Below are 7,049 nucleotides of genomic sequence, written 5' to 3' on the forward strand. Positions count from 1 at the left end.
TATCATTGGTACACAAGGAGGAATCAACTACAACCCTGCTTTGGCTTGTCGCCAACTTGGGTTCCCCTTGAGACATAAACCTAATAACATTCAGTTATAAGGTCTATTCTATCAGGAGGGTAAAGATCCACAAAATCTGAAGAGCAGGATGGTGCATGCTTGGCACAATGTTCATAGGAAAGGAAGAGCCGAGCTTGGTCCATCCAACTATGTAGCTTTTGAAGCTTACACTTTTTGGGTGAATAAGAGAGATTTGGAGCTTAAGATGTTGTACGCTTGTGAAAGACCTATGTCTATGGCTATGGATGAGCCGTAAACTCTCCCTAACCAAGATGTAGAGGAGTTGGAAGACGCACTTGCCAAGATGAAGCAAGAGAGAGACCTTTGGGAAGAGCGGTTTCGTGCCTTAAACCGCAAGCATGTGGAGTTGCAGCTTGAGTCGAGAGACAAGGATGCACTTATCGAGGTTCTTGAAGATCGTGTAGTGAAAAGATAGAGAGAGAGCCTGAGGATTTATTTTCCTCTGGTATGCCTCAGCCTTCCGGTGCTTGGAAGAAGATTGTTGATCGGCTCGTCCTCGTGAAGGCTCAGATACAAACAACCTTTGAGTAAGAGATCAGACGCATCCGAAGGAAGTATGCTCCCTTGGCAAGTTCAGTTGACTCAGTTGCTAGGGATCCTTAGGATGATATCTTCCTTTTCCTTGTATTTGTATTTTTTGGTTTCTGAAATTGTACTCGGTCTAATCCTTCCAAATTTTATGAATAAAAAGAGATTTTATGGTTAATTGAATTGTTGTTATTGACTATTGTTATTAATTTAAAATATTTGCAAAAAGGACTTTGTATGTTCCTTGAAAATAAAATAATAAACATTGCATTTCATGCATCATTTGCATAGCAAGTTTCTTCAGCCAGATGTCTTATGGTTCTTCTTTTGTATATCAGACAAGCTGACTCATCACTAAAATACTCGAGCTAATCGCCAGAGAAGAATTGAGCATCTAGAACAAGAGAATAGAGAGCTCGAGGATGAGATCGCCAGACTGAATACTTTTATGGAGTATGTGATTGTTGTTCAGAATTAACCATCTTCGCCTCCTGCAACTCCTCCTCCTCAGAGGATTGTTATTTCTGAAATTGCTTCAATGTATGTGCATGTTGTTGCTGCTAGCCAGTCTGTTCCTGTCATGCCTTCTGGATTCGCGTGGCGAATGCCACCATACTTTGTACCCGAGAGTTATGATTCGACGTTTGCTTCTATGCCGACATCTAGTCTGGTTATGTCTATTCCTCATCCTGTTGTGCATACTATGACCCGTGTTGAGGAAACCATATATCATTCTGAGCCGTTAGAAGGCCCCGATGTTTATGAGAAGATGGACAAGATGAAATATCAATTTCTTGAGCTGAGAAAGAAATTGAAGACCCTGAGGGGGAAAGACCTATTTGGTAAAAGTGTTGCTGAGTTATGTTTGGTGCCTAACATCAAGATCCCAGTCAAATTCAAAGTTCCAGATTTCGAGAAGTATAAAGGGAATACTTGCCCTCTAAGTCATCTTGTCATGTATGCTCGCAAGATGTCTACTCAGAACGACAATGATCAACTACTCATCCATTACTTCCAAGATAGTCAAACTAGTGTTGCCTCAGATGGTATATGGGCTTAGACAATGCTAATGTTCATACTTTTAATAACTTGGGTGAAGCTTTCATCAAGCAATATAAGTATAATGTTTATATGGCTCCCGATCAAGATCAATTGTGGTAAATGTCCCAGAAAGATAAAGAGACATTCAAGGAGTACACCCAAAGATGGAGAGAGCTTGCTGCTCAAATTAGTGCACCCTTGGAGGAGAAGGAAATCACCAAGATCTTTTTGAAGACCCTATGTTCATTTTATTATGAATGCATGATTACTAGTGCTCCTAATGATTTCACTGAAATTGTGAACATGGGGATGCAGTTGGAAGAAGGTGTCCAAGAAGGATGGTTATCCAAAGATGAAGCTTCTGCAAGCAAGAACTACGATGGTAGTTTCTCCAAAAGGAAGGAAGGGGAAACCAATGTAGTGTCTGTGGGGAAGCAGAGAAGACCTCTTACGAGGAAGAATTCACAGTCTCGTCAACATCATCATCGGGTATTATCAGTTATTCTGATATTCAATAATAATTCAGCAAATCAATCAGTTCCTATTCAACAACAACATCAGCAACAACCACAACAACGTACCAACTACAACAACATTCATCATCAGAATTTTGAGAGGAAGAAGGTCTATTTTGACCCTATTCCAATGACTTATGTAGAATTATATCCTTCTTTGGTTGTCAAAAATATATGATTCAACCAAGAAATCCTCCACATACTCCTGAACCTCTACCATGGTGGTTCAAGCCTGATCTGCACGATACTTTTCATTAGGGAGCTCCTGGACATGATATTGAAAACTGATATCCTTTGAGGTATGAGGTTAAGAAGATGATTAAGAGCGGTATGGTGTCCTTTAAGGACCGAGCACCTAATGTAAAAGCCAATTCGTTGCCCACGCATAGCAATGCCTCTATAAACATGGTGGACGGTTGTCCCGGTGAATTCAAAGTTTATGATGTCCGTCACATACGAAGATCGTTGGTGGAGATTCATAGGGATCTGTGCTTGGTTAATGATTGTGAACATGACCACGACGGTTGTGTTATCCATAATATCAACCCCCGAGGATGTATGATAGTCAAGAGGGATATTTAGAGACTGATGGATGAAGGTGTTATTCAGGTCAACTAGTCCCGAGATTTGGGCAATGATGTGAATGTTATAGTGCCAGAACTCAATACCCTCAAGCAGGTAGTTATTCAGTTTGATAGCAGCAACAAGAATGTTAATAGACCGGTATCGTTGGTGGTTATACAGTTAGCAGGCCCCGTCCCCTATTCATCTGATAAAGTTGTGCCTTATAAGTACAATGCCACCATGATTAAGAATGGGCAAGAGGTTCCTCTTCCCGCTACAAATTCAGTGGTAAGCATTAAAGATGTCGTCAAGGTGACCCGTAGTGGCTGTGTGTTTGGCTCTGTATCTCTTAAAGTTGTAGAAGATGTCACGGTGAGTAAGAAGGCAAATGTTCCCGCGTTGATCCAGTTAATGCTCCAACTTGTCAGTCTGGTGAATCCAGCGGGTTGAAGATTAATGATGATGACGAGGTTCTGCGTCTAATCAAGAAGAGTAAGTTCAACATTGTGGAGCAGCTGCTCCAAACTCCATCAAAGATTCTTGTGTTATCGTTATTGATGAACTCCGATGTGCATAGAGAGGCTTTGCAGAAAGTGTTGGAGCAAGCCTACGTAGAGCACGATGTTACTGTGGATCAGTTCAACCATATTGTGGCCAACATTACTTCTTGTAATAACCTGATCTTTTATGATGAGGAACTTCCTAAGGAAGGTAGAAATCATAACTTGGCGCTTCACATTTCAATGAACTGCAAAGAGGACATTCTTTCTAATGTATTGGTTGATACTGGTTCATCATTGAATGTGTTTCCCAAGTCAACATTGGTAAAATTTTCGTATCAAGGCGCACCGATGAGGTACAGTGGTGTAGTGGTTAAAGCGTTTGACAGTTCCCGAAAAACTGTCATTGGAGAGGTGGACCTTCCAGTTAAGATTGGTTCGAGTGACTTTCAAATTACTTTTCAAGTAATGGACATTCACCTAGCCTACAATTGTTTGTTGGGAAGGCCATGGATCTATGAAGTTGGTGCTTTGACGTCTACTTTGCATCAGAAGCTGAAATTTGTTAAGAATGGAAAGCTTGTTGTTGTTGGTGGGGAGAAAGCGCTTTTAGTGAGCCATTTGTCGTCCTTCACCTACGTGGAAGCTGAAGAAGAATTTGGAACACTGCTCCAAGCTTTGGTTGTTGTTGATGAATTGAAGAAGACTGGGGCATCCACGTCTTCTCTAAAAGATGCAAGAGAGATTATTTCGTTGACGGCACCGACAAATGGGGTCTCATTGTAGAGGTTATTAAGAACAAGAACATGGATGGGCTAGGATTTCAGCAAGGGCCGTTCAACAGAAATGTCAAAGCTATGCAAGAAGTTTTCCGCAGTGGAGGGCTCATTCACAAGGATGATCAACACTCAGCTGCAGTTATTGAAGATGATGATAAAGACGAAGTTTATGCCAACTTTGTGACGCGCGGACAGACTTGCGACAATTCGGTTGCTCTTGATATTCCTGTTGTTGTGCACCGTTCAAAGTAATTTTTTTTATTGTATAAAGAAAAATCCTTCTCCTATTCCTAAGGGAGAAGTGAAGAATTGTTGGGCATTTCAATATTGTCATCAATAAAAATATAGTTTTATTCATCCACCTCTATGATGTTTGTTTTTACTTTTTGATTTTTATGAAAATGGTAGTCACAAAAACATAAATAAACAATAATCTTTCCCATATCTGCATAATATTTATTTGCACTCTGTAAGACCCCAATTTTGACCCTAAGATCCCTCATGCAATTTCATCATACGCATTAGCATTAGGATCATGCCTTGGCATCCTCCTTACCCCTTTCCTCATTGGGTTTGTTTTAGGAGAGATCATCCAAGCACTTTGTAATTATATCATACTTGTATAATATCATTTTACTAACTAAAATACCAAAAGCATGTCTTTGCATTTGCCTAACTCTTTTGTAGGTAGGGCATGATCTTATTGATTCATCAAGTTTACATCTAGGGTTTAAGACCCTCATGAACAAAGAGAACAACCAAGAATTGATTCAAGAATGGTTATGAACATCATATGTGAGTCCCAATGATCTCTACATGTTATAATGATCAAGTTTTCTCCAAGAGTTTGAGGGTGATTTGCCTTGGAAACCCTAGTTTAACTAGGTATCTTGAGTAACTTCTCCAACAAGCTATCCCACCAATTGATCGAATTTCTCAAGGTACACTTTAAATATCATCATCTTATGCATATATGATTTACCATGAAGCAGGAAAGTCAAGAGAATTGGAAGTTAGCAAGTTGGTTGATGGTGGTTGGCCAGATGAATTCATCTAATCAAAACTGGGTCTCCCTAGACCCTATCTCCTACAATTTTCACCATATGAAAATTCTTCCAAGATAAAACTTACTCTAAATGACATTCTAAACAACTTTCATGTTGAGACCTAGAGCTAGTTTTGCTTTGAAAATCATTTCCTATGTAGAAACATTATAGGTCATTTTCTCTAAACCCTAATTTGAAAGTCAACTTCCCAAGGCCATAACTTGCTCAATTTTTATGAGATGAAATATTTCCAAGTTTCAAAATTAAATTCAATGTGTCTACTTAAACTTTGATGTTTGGAGTGGGAGATAATTCAACTTTTTTGAGCATGTGATATGAGGCTACATTATAGGTCACTTTTGACCTATACCATTGATCAAGTGATTTTTCCAAACATCAAAAATGCATAACTCTTTTTGAAGGTGACCATTTTGAAGGTCTTTGAGAGAGCTACAACTTTGATGAAAACACTTTTCTCATTTAAAGTTCCTATAAAATGTTAAGCAAGGTGGAATATTGAGACATATGGCTTGACACTTAGAAAATTTTTGATATGTCAAATTTTTCCAATCTTCCACCTCAAATTTCTCCAAGTTCCAAGCTCCAAATGAAAAATTGTTCAACATTAAACTTGTTCCTCTTGATCTCACCTTTCCAAAGAGCTCAAATTCATTCATTTTGTACTTGAAATGCATAGGCTGCGCATGGCTTAAACAGGCTGATATCATTTGACATGGATCAATCTTCAAGCATCAATGTACATGTGCCTTGCAATCTAAGCTGACTTCAAACCATCTGATATGTAATTTTGGACCTTCAGCTATCATTTCATGGGCCTATGCACGCCCATGCACCATTGCATCATCATTTTCCAATTTTGGAAATTGGAAGTGAGTGTGCAAATATCATATGATTCATCTATAAATAGAGCTTTAATTGCTCAAAATTGAGGACACCATTGCACCAGCTTTTATCCCCCATTGAAAACCCTTCACTCTCATAGGATATACCTGATAAATTCGTTTGAATTTGAGCTTGAATCTCCACTATTTTGGAATTCAATTCTCCCGGAATCCATTGCTTCTAAAACTTTCCATTCTCTTCCTACAAGCAATTGAAGTGAGTCCAAGCACAAGCCAGATCAAGATCCATCGTGTTCAGACCGCCATTGAAGGTAATTTGCAGAAATTTTAAACTCTTAGATTCTCTTAAATTCTTGCTCAATTCCATTAATTCTTTGGTTGTCTGAAGTCCTACCAATGTAGGCAAGAAGATTGAGTTGCTTTGAGGTCAAATCGAAGCAACTCAGTTCATATACCTCAGATTTCAATTCCGCATATCTCTTAATATATTTGGAATTGGAGTAATTGGAGGTCATATTCGAGCTCAATGCCATTTTCTCTTTAAGATCATGTCCTTGTTTCTTTTTTTGGTGATGGTTTATGTTGACTAGTCCGGTGAGGTTCACCGGAGAAGATGACCGGAGCTCTGGCTCCGCGATGACTTGGCCAACCTCTAAACCATAGGATCCATGTCTCATGTTCTAATCTTGATCGTCCCTTGTGATTACCTCATTTGCCACGCGGTTTACTAGAGAACATGTGGAGCACACGTTTTGGGCCATCAGATCTTCCACCTCAATTAATGAGGGAGATCTAATGGTCCACGTAATTTACATTTTCTGATTTTTTTATTTTAATTGCATTTTCTCCAATAATTCATATTAAATTTAATATTGATCCAAAAAATATGAGACTTTCACCAAAAAATTTCAAATATTTTTCTCTTTCATATTCTGAATTAAAATTATTTTTTGGATCATTATTAATATTTTTCATGAATTAATTGATTTTGCATTTGTTTTTAATTGCTTAAAAATATTTTTAAATATCCAAAAATTATGAATTTTTTTCTCCAAGGTCCTTTGACCTTGTTTGACCTATGATAAATCTCATGGCCATTTCTTTGATGTTTTGATGAGATTCTAGGATTTAG

This window comes from Lathyrus oleraceus, chromosome 2, assembly GCF_024323335.1.
Source record: "Lathyrus oleraceus cultivar Zhongwan6 chromosome 2, CAAS_Psat_ZW6_1.0, whole genome shotgun sequence".
Lineage (NCBI taxonomy): Eukaryota > Viridiplantae > Streptophyta > Magnoliopsida > Fabales > Fabaceae > Lathyrus > Lathyrus oleraceus.